The sequence below is a fragment of the Saimiri boliviensis genome, chromosome 13 (assembly GCF_048565385.1).
Source record: "Saimiri boliviensis isolate mSaiBol1 chromosome 13, mSaiBol1.pri, whole genome shotgun sequence".
NCBI lineage: Eukaryota > Metazoa > Chordata > Mammalia > Primates > Cebidae > Saimiri > Saimiri boliviensis.
Genome location: NC_133461.1, coordinates 95,983,150 through 96,003,392, shown reverse-complemented (window position 1 = coordinate 96,003,392; position 20,243 = coordinate 95,983,150). Strand labels below are relative to the sequence as shown.

The window sequence follows — 20,243 nt, the reverse complement described above, 5'->3', positions numbered from 1 at the left end:
TTCCTTATATTTATTTTACAGTTTAGTTTTGGCTTCATTGAATTACATAAGTGAGAACGCAGTCCCAGTTTCTAGGACATCTCATGGTTCTAACTGGGCTGTCTTTGCAAACGTTATCTCGGTAGGGCTAGTAGTGGGAAGACTGGGATCTCTGGAGCCACAGGGCTCTGGCTACAAGTCCCAGCTCCACCAATTTCAAGTTTTAAGAATCTGGTGATATTTCTTCTCAATAACATTAAGTTGGCTGATATTCTCAACTGTAAAATGAAGACAATGTAATCTATTTCCAATTTCCTAGTCTGATGAGAATTAAATAAGATAATATGAAGTGCTTGGTACACAGCAGGAACTTGGCATGTGTCTATTTCCTTTCAATTGATCATTCCAGCCTTCGGTGCTCTAGGTGTTACCCTGCCCATTTTATAGAGGAACATGGAGAACATGCTACCCCAAATAAGAAACTTTAAACTCTCTTCGATATTTCCAATGAAACTAACAACAATGGTTTCTCACCCCATGTTTTCCCTCAACTTCCTGTTGCCTTCAACTCTAATGAGCAAGCTGAGGATTGACTCTTGGAAAGTTCCAGTGAGAATAAAGAACTGGAATCCCAAAAGCCTCTACTGACAGGGTCAATTTCTGGCATATCCCTTGGCTTCTGCCTCTTACCTGCAGCCAACAATACAAAGCTTCTGCTGCTGCTTAGTCAGTCCACTGCCTCCCACATCTCTCTTGGAAGCTCCAACAACCTCGTAAGCAACTTGGGTCAATTACCACGTCCACTATCTGTGAAGCGCCATAGCCTCTCCCCAGATCCGGAGCCCTCAGGTCTCTAACATGGTTCAGTGTTTTTCAAAATTAGAATACTTTCTCATTTTTAAAAAATTCCTATTAAAAATATCTCAAAGATACTTCTTGCAACAAAAAGTCTTATAGGACATTTTAGTAAGATAATTCATTTCTTAATACCCCATGTCCAGAGCTTTGGAAAGGTATAGAAGGTAGATATTGGAAAGAGGACAGAGCTGGTCAGGCACAGTGGCTCATGCCTATAATTCCAGCACTTTGGGAGGCCAAGGTGGGTAGGCTGAGCTTGAGCTCAGGAGTTCAAGAACAGCCTGGGCAACCTAGTGAAATCCTGTTTCTACTCACACACACACACACACACACACACACACACACACAATATTACTTAGGTGTGGTGGTGCACACCTGTGATCCTAACTACTTGGGAGGCTGAAGTGGGAGGATGGCTTGAGAGATGGAGGTTATAGTGAGCTGAGAGTTCACCACGACACTCCAGCCTGGTGACGGAATCAGACCCTGTTTCCAAAAATAAAAAATGAAACAAATTTTTTTAAAAAGACTAACAAATTCAATGATTTAATTAGAATTTTCCTCCCAGGACCAAGCTTACAGGCTTGGCCCTTTTTCTAGACCGATGAGTTTTCTCCCAGGAGAAGAAACAGATTTCTGATAGTGTCTTGTCTATCTGAATCTCCATGATACATGCAGCCAAATCCCTCACGTTCTGCTCACTGACACCACAAACGTACTCTGCTACTGACTTGTTTGCAAGCTCCAAGACTCAATAGACAGGTTACTCAACAAGAAGTTTCAGAGCCCATAGGAAAGTAAAACTTTATACAGAAAAACAGAAAACAGAAGGAATAAAGAACGTAAGGTGAAGTAGGAAGTTTAACATTATTATTGATACCTTTTAACTGTAGCCACGTCGAAAAAAATAAAATTGTCAGCTCTGAAATTCTCCTTACGTTTTCCTAGTTATAACTCGCATCATCCTCATTAAAGGCAGTCATTATTCCAACATTTTTGACAATCACTTATTTGTTTTATATTCTGTTTTAGTTTCCCAGAGCCACCATAAACAATGACCACAAACCAAGTGGTTTACAACAACAGAAATTTATTTTCTCACAGCTCTGGAGGCTAGAAGTGAAATCAAAGTGTTTACAGGGTCATACTCTTCCCAAAAGCTCTAGGGAAGAGTCTTTTCTTGCCTCTTCCAAGCTTTTAGTGGCTCTCAACAACCTTGTCATCCCCAAGCTGTGGACACATGGCTGCAGTCTCTGCCTCTGTCTTCACACTTGCTATTCTCCCTGTGTGTGTCCACAGAATCTTCTTTGTTTTTCGGGGTTTTATTTATTTTTATTTTTTGATGGAGTTTTGCTTTTGTCACCCAGGCTAGAGTGCAATGGCACAATCTTGGCTCACTGCAACCTCTGCCACCTGGGTTCAAGTGATTCTCCTGCCTCAGCCTCTCAAGTAATTTGGATTACAGGTGCGTGCCATCACACCTGGCTAATTTTTGTATTTTTAGTAGAAACAGGGTTTCACCATGTTGGCCAGCCTGGTCTCAAACTCCTGACCTCAGGTGATCCACTCACCTCGGCCTCCCAAAGAGTTGGGATTACAGGTGTGAGCCACTGCATCTGGCCACACACAGGACCTTCTTATAAGGACATCACTGACTTAGTGCTCATCTTAATGTAAGATAACTACACTGTAACACAACTGCATCTGCAAAGACCCTATTCCCTGCCCCCACAAAAAAGGTGACATTTACAGGTTCCAGGTAAATATGCATTTTGGAAGGATACTATTCAAATCAATACATATTCTTAAAACTTCAGTATACAGTTATTACTGAACCTTCTAGCTTCATTTTGCCTGTTTTTGAACTTTATAAAATGGAATCCTACTATATGTATTTGTAACCGGCTTCTTTCACTCAAACTTAAGTTTGTGATATTCAGCCATGATACTACATGTAGTTGCGGCATGTTTATTTTCATTGCTTCATGATATTCCGTTATCTAATACTCCTGATGGGTATGTGGAGTACATCCAATATATACCAAGTTTGGGTTTATTATAAATACGTGCTCTATATCTTCTTCAGCATGTCTTTATTTGCTTATGTATGTATATTTTTGAATACATACCTGCAAATGTTATCCTACTTGAGAAAAGGGTTTTTTGCAGATGTGATTAAGGATTTTAAAATAAGATTATCCTGGATTAGCTAGATAGGCTCTAAATGTAATCAATCACAAGCATCCTTATAAGAAAGAGACAGAGGGAGAAGAGCAAGAGGTGATGTGACTATAAAAGCAGAGACTGGAGTGATGTGGGCTTCAGTCAAAGAATGTAGCAGCCAGCAGGAGCTGAAAAAATCAAGTACCTGATTCTCCCCTGGAGTCTCTGGAGGGAACATGACCCTCTGTTTCTTTGATTTTAGCCCTGTAATACTAATTTCTAACTTCTGGTCTCTTGAACTGTGAGAGAATACATTTCTGTTATTTTAGAACCATCAAGTTAGAGGTAACTTTTGACAGCAGACACAGGAAATAATATAACACCTAAAAGTAGAATTGTCCAAGCATGGGTATGCTTATTTTCAAATTCAGTATATAATGCTAAAGTTTTTAGAAAAAATTACAGCAACAACAGAAAAACTTAAAACTGTTGTAGCAACCAACGAAAGTGGTTGTAGCCCTTCACACCATCAATGTAGAGAAGTCTCTATCCCTCCATGTCCTCAGAGCTGTTCCTAAAGGCAGCTAAGATACAAAGAAGGTATTCTGTGTAGGCTGTAGAGGTTTCAAGCCAGAGACAGCTGCTCAGCATTTTATCTGTCTCTTTTTGAGAGTATTCTTTTTTGTGAGAAATCTCATCCTTGAAGAGATTCCTGGTATTAGACCTCTGACAGCCAGTGAACCACTCTGTCTGGAGTTTGGAACTGAGTAGGCACAGAAGAGCTAGGGCTGGCATCCACAGTGCCAAGGCAGTTCCTAGCATTCGACCAAGATAGAAATTGAAGGATTTTGCTTCATTAATTTGGGAAGCAAAGTATGCCTTACGAACACAAAGATGATCTCCAAATTCTTGAGGATCAAGTAGCCAGTAGATTCCTCTCTTTGGAGTACATAAAAGTGGCTAGATATAAATTAGGCAAGGAGCAGCAAAGGATCCAAGAACAAATAACTAGTCAACGAGAGGGCAGCTCACAAAATTAATGCTATGCCTTGAGTTAGCTCAAAAGCCACCCTATATTTTACAAGATGCAAATTACCAGGAGGAAGTGTTAATACACCAATGCGTAGGAACAAAATCCCTTCCCCTCAAAAATAAAATACCTTAGCAGGTGGAGACTTGGCAGGATGACAAGATGACTGTTGCATGAAGCTGGTTTGGTCAGGATGCACCAGGGGAAAGAAAAGAAAGACAAGGGAAAGAACTCTGCATCACCCTTTGTTAAAAAGAAGACTGATGCACAGTTCCACAGACACAAAGGTCCTGTGCAAGATTTGGGTTTGGGCTGCAAGACACCAGAGGAACCAGGTGCATGTGGGAGGATTGAAATTTCAAGGGAGAAATAGGTCAGAACAAAACTGTCCAAAGATAAGAATGCAAGCTCTAGATAAGCAGCTGATGCCCAAGAAAAGGCAGAGCAAGGACAACAATCAAAGGCAAGGCAGTCAAGAATGAGGTTTGTTGCCTAGTATTAAAAGGATGAAAAATGACAAGCGTTGAGGACATGAAGAAAAGGAAACCATTGTACAATGTTGGTGGAAAAATAAACTAATACAGCCATTATGGAATACAGTATGAAGATCTCTCATAAAATTAAAAACAGAATATGATGCAGCCATACTACTTATAGGTATTTAGCCAAAGGAAATGAGCTCAGTATGTTGAAGAGCTAGTTGCACTTCCATGTTCCTTCCAGCATTTTTCACAGTAGTCAAGATATGGAGTCAACCTGGGTGTTCCCTTATGGATACATGGATAAAGTAATATGGTATGTATACACAACGAAATACTATTCATCCTTAAAAAGGAAGGAGATCCTATCTTGCGTGACATCAATAAACCTGGAGGGCATTATGTTAAGCAAAATAAGCCAGGTATAGAAAGACAAACACCACACCGTCTTACTTATGTGTGGAATATTAAAAAGTTGAACTCATAGCATGTCCTTTGCAGGGACATGGATGAAGCTGGAAACCATCATTCTCAGCAAACTAACACAAGAACAGAAAACCAAACACTGTAGGTTCTCACTCGTAGGTGGGAGTTTACATGGACACAGGGAGGGGAACATCACACACTGGGGCTTGTTGAGAGGTGGAGGGCAGGAGGAGGGATACCACTAGGAGAAATACCTAATGTAGATAATGGGTTAATGGGTGCAGCAAACCACCATGGCACATGTATACCTGTGTAACAAACCTGCACATTCTGCACATGTATCCCAGAACTTAAAGTATAATAATAATAATAATAAGTTGAACTAATAGCAGTAGAGAGAACGGTAGTTACCAGGAACTGGAAAGAAGGGATTGGGATAATGTTGCTTAAAGGCTATGAAGTTTCATTTGGGGGGAATACATTAAAGAGATCGGTTGTACGACATGATGGCTATAGTTAATAACAATGTACTGTATACTTAAAAATTGCCAAGAGAGTAGATTTTAAGTATTCTCACTAAAAATAAATAAGTATGTAAGGTAATACATATGACAATTAGCTTGATTTAGCCATTAAGATGCATACATGTTTCAAAACATCATGGGTACACACATGTGAGATTTAAACACATGTAAGTGTGTATGGTATATTTGTTATTTCTGCACTATCCTCTCTTTCTCTGAAGCATACACAACACAGTTTTGTTCACTGTCATATTGTGTCCTAGTCAAAATTCTAAATCCTCCGCGGATATGACCAACTTAAATTGCATAGCTTGGTTATTTCCTTTATTTACAAAAATGACATGATGTAATCCCTAAATTAAGATAAGTCTACCCACAGAATATAAGATATATGGCTTGCAGAGTTGAGGCTCTTTCCAGTGAGTGGTAACTTTTTTTTTCCTTCTGTGTGGTAACTACTATAACCATATTTTCTCACCCCATCCCCTCCAAAAAAATAGGAATTCTTTTTTTTTTTTTTTTTACACACAACCAAAACTGATGCTACTTTTGGCAGGGCAATCTGTGCTGCATGAATCATTTGCTAAAACTTCAGCAGTGTGGGTACAATGAGCATTTTTGAAGAACACGTAGGACATCATGTCTTTAGACCTGTATGAATCTGACTAATCACATAATAGATACTCAATTAAGACTCACTATGTTACTTGAAATTGCAACTCAGGACCAAGAACTCTTCAACCTTTGGCACAATGAACTTTGGGCTGTCTCCTGTTAGCACCTGCCTGCTCCCCTGGCTGTGAACGGAAGCACTTGGGGAATGACACTTCTCTATTACCCATCAAAGCCCAACTCTGATTAGGGCTCTGAGGCCATAGCAGACTTGTTTTTGAAAGAATATCTGCATTAATGAGAATTTTTTCCTCTTCAGTTAAGTTATCGTGAAACTATACGTTTGGGTTTAGAGAAAGATGACAGTATGCCAGGAGTAAAACACAGAAAATATGACAGTTTTAAAAATACTAATTACATGGATTTAAGGTGACTCTATAAATATGAGCATCAAAAAAAGATGAGATAAAAGTTAAAATATTCAAATGAGGACAGTGGGGAAAAGGAAATGTCAAAATAGCAAAGATAAGATATTGTAAGTGGTTAGCACGCATTATACACATTGTATATTTAGTAAAGGCATAAACAAATTTGGCTCTAAGCTATTCAGCATCCAAGCCAGGAAGAAAAAAAAAAAAGAAAAATTGGTATAACTTTTAAGGAAAGATGTAAGAATAGGCTAGAGGAACAGAAACTATTTATTTAGCCACTCTTCCATTTAATCACAATGTAAATTCTATGCAAAAGGTGTTGGCTTCCATTCTGAAGATTAGGAAACTGAATGTCTAAGCTGTGTAAGAAATATTTTTAAAATGTTCTCAACCATTATGTGTAAACCCAAGTCTCTAACACCAAAGATCATTCTGTTTCTATTACAGCACACTCCAAGTCCCGTCTAAGAAAGCCTTGATTTAGGAAAATTAAGCAAAAATGTGTTGTGTGCTTAGAGCAAGATATTCTCCCCCTATTTCTCTCGGTGGATCCCTTCTTATAGCAAAGACTGGGTATTCTCAGAAACCCCATCAGGCTGGTCACGTGCTCTAAAATCATTTCACCTTCCCAGGGTGGTAGGAACAGGTGAAGACACATTCTGTTCTAGTTACTCCTTATTGACCCATGTGTGGCCGTGAATGGAGGGAAGAAAAGATAATATATGATAGAACCCAAGGTATTTCTACAGAAAGCTTAAGGCAAGCAAATATTAAAAATAATGCATACTAAAGGAGGAGGATAATGAGTTGTATCTAAAGGTATCATGAAGAGACTTTCTCTTCAATTTCCTGGTAATTACCATCCTCACTGGCAGTGAGTTACCTTATATTAATTAACTGTATTTATTGTTGTTGGCAGTGACTATACAGTAAACCAAGTAATTAACAGCCTCCTAGATTACACACAGAAGAGAGGTAACAAGATGCCAAACAGATTAATTTCTTACCTGACTTTCATTCAGCACTTCTCTTTTCAGCGATTTGGCCTTCGTGCTGTTCCTAATGTGGGAATTTGGACAGCACAGGTGGAGCTTTGAGGTCCTTCAAGGATTAGGATTTGGCAGCTGGAAGGTCCAATGGTCTCAGTCAGGAGGAGCTGAAGGCAGACTCTGGGGGTAACAAACATGAAGCAACAGGTTGAAACAGGAAATGGGGAATGATCTTAACTAGTCTTGTTTCTTTTGTGAGAACATCAATCTTACGTCATAGATCACTATCCATTATAGGAAGACCCTCCTCTTCCTACTGATTCAAACTGCTAATAAGAAGTTGGAGTGTCAAAATTTTTTGATTTCTTTTTTATTTTTGGAGTCGAGTTCTAGCTCTGTCACCCAGGCTGGAGTGCAGTGGCATAATCATGACTCCCTGCAGCCCTGACTTCCTGAGTTCAAGCAACTCTCCAACCGCAGCCACCCAAGTAGCTGGGACCACAGACAAACAACACTATGCCTGGCTATTTTTTTTTTCCAATTTTTTTGTAGAGACAGGATCTTGCTATGTTGCCCAGGCTGGTCTTGACACCTGGGCTCAAGTGATCCTCCCACCTTGGTTTCCCAAAGTGCTGGGATTACAGGCATGAGCCACTGTACCCAGCCTGGATTTCTTAAAAACTAGAGTAACTGGGCCATACTGGAGGCATATGCGACTTTAAGAAAAAAGGGATTTGCCCATCTTATGGAAAACTCTCTCGCTGTGGATATACAAAATCTCCATGGTCGTCTTCTCCTAATTAGCGGAGTTTCCTCGGTCATATAGTGAGGGCCCAACTTGTGACAACTCTGCTTAAGTGTCTATCACTTCACTTTAGAGGCTGCTTAAATTTAGACTGACTATGGAAAGGGAGAAAATATCAGAATTCTCAGCTCACTGCAGAATTCCCCCAATAGATGAAGGGGGTTCAGTTATTGTGTGGTTAAACAAATGCCCATGAAATGGAAACATAGGGTTCTGCTAAAGAAAATAAACATTTTATCTAGTGGTTTGCATGAGTTTCAGATAATTTTTTCCCAAAAGTGTGGTTCTTTGTCAGCATGTGTGTATATGTGTTATAAAATCCCTGGAAACCTATCTTTGAATAGTTTCTAGTTTCTAACACACACACACACACACACACACACACACACACACACACAATCTAGCTTTTTCAGAATATCTTCATCTAGCACTACCATGAGCCTGACGTCCCTAGCGTTCTTCTTGTCTCACTTTTAAAAGCCAAACAAAAAGAGACATCTCATCAACCCCAGACCAAATGCACCTGGTACCTTCCAGGCAAAGCTGGGTTTGGGAATCACCCTGGGGAAGAGACAAACTGTGAAAGTCTGGGATTTGCAAATTGCTGAGTCCAGAGCCTTGGCTGGGGATGATAGATCTCAATCAGGGATGAGGTACAGCTCATAAGTACGCATGTGCTTGCCATATGCCAAATGTTTTCTGACTCAGATACCTCTCTGAGTCTGCGAGGCCCTAATGGTTGACAAAAACTGATACAGACAAATTGGCTTAGAAAAAGGGAATGACAGCTCTTAATGACCCTATTCCAGGGCCTTGTTGAAAGGCATCTAATCATCCTGCTAGTGTGTGAGAAGAGGCTGTGATGAGTGGCACATATGATATCTGCCATGTGGCAACTGCTTGCAGCCAATGGGAGGAGGTGGTGATAGAGGTACAGGCTTGTTTAGAACAGACGAGGCATGAGAGATGCGTGAGAAAAGCATGCTGTGGAGAAGTGGGCGGGGTGGGTCAGGAGTACCATGGGCCCCGGAATGGAGGCTCATATGCCAGCTGCCGCCTTGCTTTCTAATACTTAAAGTCTTTCTATCCAATCACTGAAACATTTCCAGCCTAATGATTATCAGACTGTCAAGCTGTTTTCCCTGGTCTGTGTGATAGACTTGGCTGGATCATCTGAGCACTTAGGTGTCTTGTCCATAGTGAAGGAATCTGCGGACGGTATGTTGCCTCTCTCCTAAGAACATATTTAGGAGAGTAGAGCCTGGGGAGGGGGTTCATACTGACCGTAAGGGCTGACCCTAATTATGCCCCATCACCAAGCTGGACTCATTCATCTGGCCTCCCTCTTTAACCTTTCCTCTCTCCCTTTCCATTCTGTGCCACATTGCTCCATCCACATTTCCATGCCAGGCCCCTCCCCTCAGGAATAAATCCCCGTGGCAGTCCTGGGCTTCTGATCTCCAGAAGCAGGCCAGAAAGTGAGGTGAGACTGATTTCTGGACCATGGATGATCAAGGTATGCAGGTCCTGGAGATGGAATATTTTAATACCTGGGAAATGCATTCACCTAGCAAATACCATGTTCAAAAACACTTCAAAAAGCTTAATTGTTGTTTTTTGAAAACCTCAATCATTCTTTAAGTATTGGCCATTATGACACAAGAGATGTTGTTTGAGATCAACTATCTTCTATTCATTCTCATTCCCTCCTCTTTCTACTTTCCCTTCTCATTTCCCTGTCTCCTGTCCTCTCCTCACCTCCCCTCTCCTTCCTTCCCCTTCCCTTTCCTCTTCTCTCTCTTCTCCTTTCTTCTCTCCTTTTCTCCTTTCCTCCTTTATCTTCTACCCCTCCTAAAGCAAGCCTTTCTTTCAATGAAGGCCAAGTTCTGAACAGCCTGCTCTAACTGGCATGGACCAGGACACTCTGAGTTCCAATCTGTTGCTTAGCACCAAGGTTGCCTGGATACATCTCCTGGTGACAACTGGCCTTTGGCTTCGACTGCTTATGCACATAAACCATGCAGTGAGCATCTCTGTTCAGAGGGGCACTGGGCCGGAACCAACTTCCCCAATCTCCTTTTGAACCACCTGGGTGGTAGTGGGAGGGGGAGCTTATTTGAAAGGAAAAGAGACCTAAATTTTAATGTTGTGCTACAGGTAAGATTTTGCAGTGATAAAGAAGACACTACAGAGTGATAAACAGAATAAAATTTCCTGTTTACCAAAGCTCCGGAACTGACTTCATACTGATATATAAACGAGTCAAGGGAAATAGTCAGACTCCTTATAGGAAAATAATACCTGTTTTTGCCCTGTGAATTTTCACCTGTACCTGTGATTTATATTAAGAAAAAAAATGTTGGGGGGAGTGTGTGTGTATGTTGGGGGGAGTGTGTGTGTCTGTTGGGGGAGTGGTGGGTGTACGTGAAGGGAGGTGAGAAGAGAGAAAGGGAGAATCAACATAGGAAATTTTGACAAAATCCAAGACAAAGTAAAGAACTAGAGTCTCGTAAATCTGTTTTACTTCTTTGTAGATTCTGGATATTGGCCCTTTGTCAGATGGGTAGATTGCAAACATTTTTTTCCCATTCTGTTGGTTGCCAATTCACACTAATGACTGTTTCTTTTGCTGTGCAGAAGCTGTGGAGTTTGATTATGTCTCATTTATCTATTTTGGCTTTTGTTGCCAATGCTTTCGGTGTTTTGGTCATGAAGTCCTTGCCTATGCCTATGTCCTGAATGGTTTTGCCTAGATTTTCTTCTAGGGTTTTTGTGGGGTTAGGCCAATAAAAAAACAAACAAGCCCATTCAAAGTGGGCAAAGGATATAAACAGACACTTTACAAAAGAAGACATATATGAGGCCAATAAACATATAAAAAATGCTCATCATCACTGGTCATTAGAGAAATGCAAATCAAAACTACACTGAGATACCATCTCACACCAGTTAGAATGGTGATCATTAAAAAATCTGGAGACAACAGATGCTGGAGAGGATGTGAAGAAATAGGAACACTTATACACTGTTGGTGGGAGTGTAAACTAGTTCAACCATTGTGGAAGATAGTGTGGTGATTCCTAAAGGATCTAGAAATAGAAATTCCATTTGACCCAGCAATCCCATTACTGGGTATATATGCAAAGGATTATAAATTGCTTTATTATAAGGACACATGCACACGAATGTTCATTGGGGCACTGTTTACAATAGCAAAGACTTGGAACCAACCCAAATGCCCATCGATGATAGACTGGACAGGGAAAATGCGGCACATATACACCATGGAACACTATGCAGCCATAAAAAACGATGAGTTCGTGTCCTTTGTAGGAATATGGATGAACCTGGAAACCATCATTCTCAGCAAAATGACAGAAGAACAGAAAATCAAACATCACATGTTCTCACTCAGAGGTAGGTGTTGAACAATGAGAATACATGGACACAGGGAAGGGAGCATCACACACTGGGGTCTGTCAGGGGGAACTAGGGGAGGGACAGCGAGGGGTGGGGAGTTGGGGAGAGATAGTATGGGGAGAAATGCCAGATATAGGTGATGGGAGAAAGGCAGCAAATCAGACTGCCATGTGTGTACCTATGCAACAATCTTGCATGTTCTTCACATGTACTCTAAAACCTAAAATGCAATAAAAAATTAAAATAAATAATAAAAAAATAAATTAAAAGAACTACAGTCTCCATGCATGAAGACACTAGGCAGATAGAGACGGTGCTTAGAGTTTGGAGAAGCCATTATTCCATGGACTTCCCAGACATTCCCCTCCTGGATCTCTTTGGCAATGACTTCTTCCACCACCCCATTCCTAGTTATGCCTAGAATCCACTTGTGCCTAGAAACCTTAACTCAACCTCAGTGTTCCATTGTGTCAGAGAGACCGTAGTTGCGGATGAGAAGGACAAGGTAGAGATGGCTATGGCTGGAATGGTCAGCAGTGGTAACAGTAAGACCAGTCTATGCAGGACACTAGGCCAGTGATGCATAAACAACTCTAGCAATCGTGTTCTGGAAAAGGGAACCCATGGGAGAGTGCTGAGAAACAAGACATAGGGCCAAGATGGAGTGAGAATCATCTCAGTTTTGAGGAATATCCTCACATCCTGCCTGCATGTAATGTGTTAGAGTGGAAGGAAGCTCAGGGATCATCTAGCAGGGTGGATTGCACACCTGGAAACTCATCAGAATTACGCGAGAAGCTTGTTATAAATAGAGATTCCTGGGCTGTAGCCTCAGATATTTTGATACCATGTCTTAGGAGGGCACTGGGAATGTTATTTTTAACATGTCTCTTGGGGGATGTACCCTTTAGACCTTCCAAAGATAAGAAAACTAGCCCCAGATGGGAACTGTTCAAGGTTCCATAAAAGTTTAGCAAGAAAGTTTTTTTGTTAATTCTTCTCCCCCTCCACCTATCTCATGCGTCAATAACAGACCTTGGTAGAATCCGAAGGAGAAAAAAGCAACTTTAGTCTCTATGGGAAAATTTCTCTGTTTGACTTCACACTAAAGAACTCATCACCAGGGTCAAAGAAATCTTCAGACACAAGAGGTAGGCAGCTAGAGCACCCATCTAGAAGGGATGTACCCATGTTTCCTTAATCCTTATCATTTGGACCTGTTGAAATCCCAAGTCTTTATAAGTATTTCAGTGTCTTCACCTGCTTCCAAGTGTCTTGGAACTCAGACTGTGGACAGAACACAGGTTTGGTGTTATGGAACCTAAGTTCTGAACCCAGTTCTCCAACTCCTCAAAATAGCTGGGTGACTTGGACAAATCATATGCCCCTTTTCAGCACAGCTCTTCATTGATCACTAACAGGGCTATGATTTGATACAAAGAAACATGCACCAATGGTTTGCTCAGACACCACCTGGTCATAAGGATGGAGCAAGGAAGGAGTGCTGCTGATATTAGTAAAAGCCATCTCAGTTTTCTTCTCTGCTGCACACACCTCTTCCTTCCCAGTAAGTCCCTCCTTGGGAATTAATCTCCACACTTAGGCAGTGCAGGTGCAAATTATGGGCACAGGAGGGTAGGCACCACAAGTAATGCTGTGAAGTCCATGGGCTGACTCTCTGATTCAAAAATGCACGAACATGGTACTATCTTAGAGCCATAGGTTGTGAAGTCTGGTGGGGGGCAACTGAGGTCATCTAGTGATTCCATCTTCCCTTTCATTTTCTGAAGCCCAGAAATGTGAGTCCTACTCAATGCCGCATCACTAAAACTCCTCTCTTCTCCCAACGTCAATCCCAATTCTCTTCCTGCCTTCCTTGCCTACCCCATCTCTTTCCTCTGTGGACTCTTGCAACATTCTTGTCAGGCACACACAAACAGGATGTTCTTTATGTGCAGCTTTTTCATTCCTGCACTTCTTGTCCCTCTGACAATGCCGTCAACAAGACAGGGACTGTGCCATTTGTGTGTCTGCTGTATGAAAGGCTTCACGCACAGTACATGCTGAATAAAGACATATTAGCTTGAAAAATGCAGCGGTGAATATTGCTTTTGGCAAAGAAAGGAAAGTGCTGTAGCAAGCATGTGGAGCATTAAGAGAGGTGTGCATCTTTAAGCGACATCAGCGTGCTTCTCCCCTGCCATGCTTACCCCTGCCAGTCCCCTTGGAATGTCATCCTCCACCGTACATTTCACCTTGAAGCTCATTAACTGCTTTTCCATTCCCTCCCTCACTCCATCTTGGCCCTGTCTTGCTTCTCAGTACTCTCCCATGGCTTCCCTTCTCCAGAACACGACTGCTAGAGTTGTTTATGCATCGTTGGCCAAGTGTCCTGCATAGTCTGGTCATACTCTCACCGCTGCAGACCATTCCAGCCATAGCCATCTCTCCCTTGTCCTTCTCATCCCCAACCACAGTCTCTCTGACATAATGGAACACTGAGGTTGAGTTAAGGTTTCTAGGCACAAGTGGATTCTGGATGATTCTATTCTCTGGGTGTCCTCATCTGGAAGAGTAGTAGGAGAACAAGAAAACAGCAGATTTAAAGGCAAAAATTCCCTGGGACACAGTTTTTTTTTTCTTTTTAAGTTTCATGCTTAATGAGATAGTAGTACTTCCTGGCATTGGGCCATCCCTTGTAAACTGAATTGTCTGAACCCATATTGCTTTTTGTGTTTATTTTCTCTTGTATTCCCCTACTCTTTGGCAAAGTCTTGTATGACTGTTTCAGCCTGGTTGCAACTGTACTATAAAGTATTATGGACTGAGTTAAACAACTGCTGGGTTTTGAGGGAGAAGTACGGCCCCGCCTCCTCTCCCACCCCTAGCAGAGGTCAGAATGATGAGGTCATAATCAATGAAACACTCCAAGAAGGTCAGATTCTGCAGTAAGAGGCAAAGTTGAATATCTAGTTGTCCTCACCCCAAAGAGATTATTTTGCAGTTGTTCGCCTTGGAAGTCATGAAGTATATTTTCATTAATAAGATATAAAATAGTGGCCTTTCCCTCTAGAAAATCCCAGAGGAAGGATATGAAGATAATCTGAGCTCTTCTGCCTACTGAGGAGACACTGGCATGTCAGGAGATGGATTGTAACCTTGAAAGAGTAGAGAACAAGGTCTTGTAGTTGATAGGTGCAGCCTGGATCACCGGGATTGAGCCTTTCACAGACCATAATCCAGGCAAGCAGGTAACTCACCTGAGACCAACATAGCTGTGCTGTTCCTAAGCCACAGTCTGGAAAGCCCTGCAATCCACACTGAGAGAGCCACCCTACCACCCTGCCCAAGATATGTTCCAGATTTCTCAAAGAAAGAGAGACCTTTTAGAAATGAATCTCTCTGATGAGACGACAAAGAGTACTTAGGAGGAGGCTGGCTTTCTTCCCCAAGTCAGGGGATGCGGACCAGGTATGCTCAAACCCACACCAGGGCCAGAAAGCAACAGCCAGAAGCTGCTACAGCTCAGGATCAGTGTCTCAGGATTATTGGAATGGTCACTGTCAGAGGAAAGATGGGTTTGGTGGTATGCGATTGATGATTAGAAATACTATAACTGGCTGGGCGCGGTGGCTCTTGCCTGTAATCCCAGCACTTTGGGAGGCTGAGGCGGGCAGATCACAAGGTCAAGAGATCATGACCATCCTGGCCAACATGGTAAAACCCCATCTCTACTAAAAATACAAAAATTATCTGGGTGTGGTGGCATGCACCTATAGTCCCAGCTACTCAGGAGGCTGAGACAGGAGAATTGCTTGAACCTGGGAGGCAGAAGTTGCTGTGAGCCCAGGTCATGCCACTGCACTCCAGCCTGGTGACAGAGCGAGACTCTGTCTCAAAAAACAAACAAACAAACAAAAACAAAGAAATACTATAACTTTGACTCTTCCATAGTTTTCCATGTACTCTGCGGCAGTAAATCACACTGGTAGTTCTACAATTCTTTTCCATGATTCTCCTTGGTCCTGAGAAAGTGATTGTCCCAGCAGAGGGAAGTTCTTGAGGAAGGCCACTGAATCACCAGTCACGGGCAGTGCAGTCCCTCTGCTGTTGGCCATCACCTGTGATGGCATGTGTGAGTATGTCTGCATGTATATGTGTGCACATGAATGCCCATGCCCATGCCTCTCTCACATGCATGCACCTGTGCCCACATGGCAGGTGCTCCTGGCTGTGGTGCCAGGTGCAGCCCCTGCCATGCACGAATAATATGGCACATGGGCCTGCCTTCTGCTCAGGGTGTTTTTCCTCCTTTATTATTCACATTAAATGTTACAGGCACTTGACTTTATGACTTCTTCATTCTGCATATTAAGCAGCTGACACAGGCAGCCTTCTCCAGATAGCCGTCTGTACAAGCCTGCAGCATTATTTAATGTTCTGTCTTGAGAAAAGGGTCTTTCTCAAGAAAAGACAGAAAGGGTCTTTCATGTCATGCCAGGGAGCCCCTTAGACCTTAATAGGAGTCCTCCCATCTCAAAGCTGCTCTTTTGTCGGGGAGTTGAAAGGGACAAAAAATAAAGAATCCGGACTTAAACTTCTTGCCACCTCCACAAAGTGGCACAACCAGCTACTCATCCGCTATCTTTGCTGGTTCTCTTAATAAGACCTGAACTGCATGTTACCTAGGAAAGTCAGGAATGCTTTTCAAAGCAATTCTCATCCTGCTGTTGGATGTGACAGCACCAACATATGTAAAAGGCAACAAAGCCTCCATCAGGAAAGCTGCTCTTTGCCAATTGCAGGTTGGGAACTGCTTCTGGGAAAACAGAATTCCTTCCCTTGTCTTTCTCTCTTTCCCCTTGGAACCTCCTTCTTTCCTGTTCTCATATCCTCCTTTATCTGCACCCCATTTGACTCTCACTTTCTCCCCTTAGTATCTCTTCTTTTGTTCTCTGACCAGGATTCCCTCTACACTTGCTAATGAGGAATTCTGGACATTCTATATTCTGAGTTGGGAAATGAAAGAAGGGCCAATTTCACATCTCAAAGGCAAAGAAAGATGCTCAGAGTAACAAAGGGCCACTCTTGCCAGATGTTCTTCCTTTGGTGCAGATGTTTTCCCATCTGACCTGCCATTCCCCCTCTTCTTTAGCCTGCCTGCATCCTTAGGCTGCCTGGTCCTCACTCTCCTGCCTATTTCCACGACTGCTCAGTTTGTGTTTTTGCAAATGTCGAGTGTGATTGAGAGGCTTGGGGACCAGCTGCCAGGGAGGCATTCTTGCTTTGCGTTCCCATTTCCCTTCTCTCCTGGCCCAGCAAGCAGGTATGAAAACAACAGTGCCCTAGGTTTACACAGAACCTCTCATCCAGGAAATCTCTAAATGCTGCTGCCAGCTAGTCTGATTACATTCATTTTTTCTGGTGGAGGAAAGTATCTTTTCTGGAAGTGAAAATTGCCAGAGGCTGTTCTAACTGCCCCTGGAAGAGCTGCAGGGCGGGCCCAGCCACTGTTTCCACTGACATCCTGGGTCTCCTCGGGCTGGCCCTGTGCTACTTTTGCAGGTATGGATTCAGATAATGGGGACCATAGGAAAAAAGGCTCTTCCAAAACCAGGATCTCAGCCCTGAAACCATAGGATGAGGCAGGACACAGCATCTCCCTACATAGTAGTTCCTTTTTTTTTTCTAGTTAAGCAAAAGATATTTATGAGTGATTAGAAACTCCAAGGCCTCTACTCTCACAAGATTCCATTCATCTAAACTCCATAATCCTGAGAGAGAGGTCTTCCCTTTCATGAGCGCTCAGTGTCTTCCCGGATTGTTATTCTCTTGTTACTTTGGACAGCCCAGGGGCAATGCCAGAGTCTTTCTGTTCCTTTTACAAGAGCATAAACACTCCTTAGATTGCTTCCCTGTGGCCAGCCCTCCCACTTCATGCTGAGAGGATAAAGGCCTGTGTATTTTGGGTGAAGCGAACCTTGTACGTTTGCACTCATAAATGGGAGTTAAGCTATGAAGATGCAAAGGCACAAGAATGATAAAATGGACTTTGTGGACTTGGGGGAAAGGACCGGAGCGGGTGACGGATAAGACTACAAACTGGATACAGTGTATACTGCGCAGGTGATGGGTGCACCAAAATCTCAGAAATTACCACTTAAGAACTTACTTATGTTATCAAACACAGCCTGTTCCCAAAAACTTACAGAAATAAAAAGTATCAAAAAAAAAAAAGCAAAGGAATAAGGAGGAAGAGAAAGAGGAGAGGGAAGCGAGAGGAGGTTGGAAGAGAAGGTAGCAGAAGGGGAATGGAGGGATGAAGAGGTAGGGCCTCCAGTAAGAAGCAGGTGGAAGGGAAGTGGGAGGGAGAGGCAGGGCCTCTGCATTTGCAGGGGTCATGCTTGATCCTTTGCCAAGAGTTTTAGACACTGTATTTGTATGCCAGGGCTGCACCAAGTACAACAGACTGGGTGGCTTAACAGAAATTTATTCTCTTATAATTCTGGCGGCTGGAATTTGGAGACTAAGGTGTCAGCAGGGTTGGTTTCTCTCAAAGTCTCTCTTTGTGACTTGCTGCCAGAATCTTCTCTCTTCTTCCCATGGTTTTCCTCTGTGTGTTTCCAAGGCCAAATTTCCTCTTCCACTAAGCATACCAGATCTTTCAGCTCAGGGCCCACCCTAATGACCTTATTCTAACTTAATCGCCTCTATAAAGACCTATGTCAAAATAATGATCATATCCCGAGGAAGGCTTAGAATGTCAACATACAGGTTTTTTGGGGGGGGTTGAATGACAACATACTTTTTTTTTTTTTGGAGGGAAGCACAATTTATCCCATAATAGACATATTATTTCTAATACTTACACCTCTTAGGAGTTAAACTATCATCCTCATTTTAAAGACAAGGAAAATGGCAAACAGGAGAGGTTGGACATGGTGGCATACACCTGTAGTGTACGTACACCTAGCTACTCAAGAGGCTGAGGTGGGGGGATCGCTTGAGCCCAGGAGTTTGAGGCTACAGTGAGCTATAGTCATGCCACTGTACTCCAACCTGGGCAACAGATCAAGACTCCATCTCTAAGAAATAAATGAATAAATAATAAATTAATCAATTAAAAATAAGATAAATTGGATAGCATGCCCAAGGTTTTGCAGTTAGTAAGCAACAAAGAATCGCTTGAAACCAGGAAACAGAGGCTGCAGTGAGCTGAGATTGTGCCATGGCACTGCAGCCTACGCAACTGGATGATTTCAGGGTGCCATGGCATAGCTGAGGTTCAAAATGAGATAAATCCTAGAGAAACCCAAGGGTTATCGCCTGTATCCTCCTTTCTCGAAGGCCTCTAACCATGCTGTGCATATAATGTTCCAGAGTCCAGGGTCACTCTAGTTCCTAATGTTCTCTACAGGATGATCTGGGCCCATCCCAGGCACTGGCCATGACCCACTACAGAAAACTAGTAACATCTCCAGCTACAGAAAACTAGTAACCTGCAACTCAGATGCCTCTGGGGCTCCTGCGACTCACTCCCACTGTTAGGTTGCTTAGAAAGGTATTTTAAAACCCTTTCCATTTAAAAGGACCTTTGAGCAAGGTCCTTGGGTAAATATAATCAGGAGGTGGCATGATAAAGTGGTTTCTTAAGTGGGCAGCCCAAAGCAGAGCCAAAGGGCAGCCAGGAATCTGAAAGAGCTTCTGGAACAGCTGCTTTCAAAGGAAATGCAGTTTGGTACAATCTTAAGCGGCAGAATCTCACCTCACATTTATACCCAAAAACACTGAGCACAGCTCAGTGTCTGGGGGACATTTTCTACCTTATTAATGATACATTCTCCCTAACATATTTCTGAGGTTGGGTAAAGTGGGACATGACCAGATAGAACGATACTTAGGTAAGGGATTATACATGCATGGTGACAATAAAATAGTTATCCATGTGTTTATCTCTGTTTGTTAAGAATATGCATCTTCTTACAAGAACTGAATGTGAATATACTCTGGAACTACAAATCAGACACATCATTAACCCAATAATGGTTGTAACACTTGCAGATCAGAGAGTGAGCCTTCCACTGCTGCCTCTTTCAGCGTGAACTTCAGAGAGTCAATCTTTCAGAGTAGCCATTTTTCATTTACAAAAGTGAGGTTAATGACCCTTCCCTCAAAGGGTTTTGGTGATGAATAACAGAGATGACCTACTTGTACTTGGTAAGTAACTTTTCAATAAGTTAGCTTCATTTCATGCAACTGGAATGATTAAAACAGATATCGTCAGTGTTTTGCAGAAACTTGACTATGCAAAAGCCTGGAAATATGGGAATTCTACACCCGATGGTTTAGCCTTTGGAAAGGGGAGTGGAGACCACAGCTGTAGTTGTATTTGGTCACATGGATATTGATCCTTCTACTGATGATGTCTGAAGAGCAGGGCAGAAAATGATGTCTTCACAGCATCAGCAGCAGAGGGGCCCTGGTGGCCATGGAGAGGAGAACAAAGAGAGGCAAACAGAACCAGGTC

The 20,243-nt window shown here is 42.4% G+C and overlaps 1 long non-coding RNA gene across 1 annotated transcript in view; it reads right to left on the bottom strand.

Moving 5' to 3' along the window:
- LOC141580858 (uncharacterized) overlaps positions 1-20,243 on the bottom strand; it is a 565,368-nt gene that overhangs the window by 346,141 nt on the left and 198,984 nt on the right. Inside the window, exon 3 of the long non-coding RNA XR_012513254.1 lies at positions 7,510-7,671. This is a non-coding gene — a long non-coding RNA (uncharacterized LOC141580858). The remainder of the gene's footprint in view (positions 1-7,509; positions 7,672-20,243) is intronic.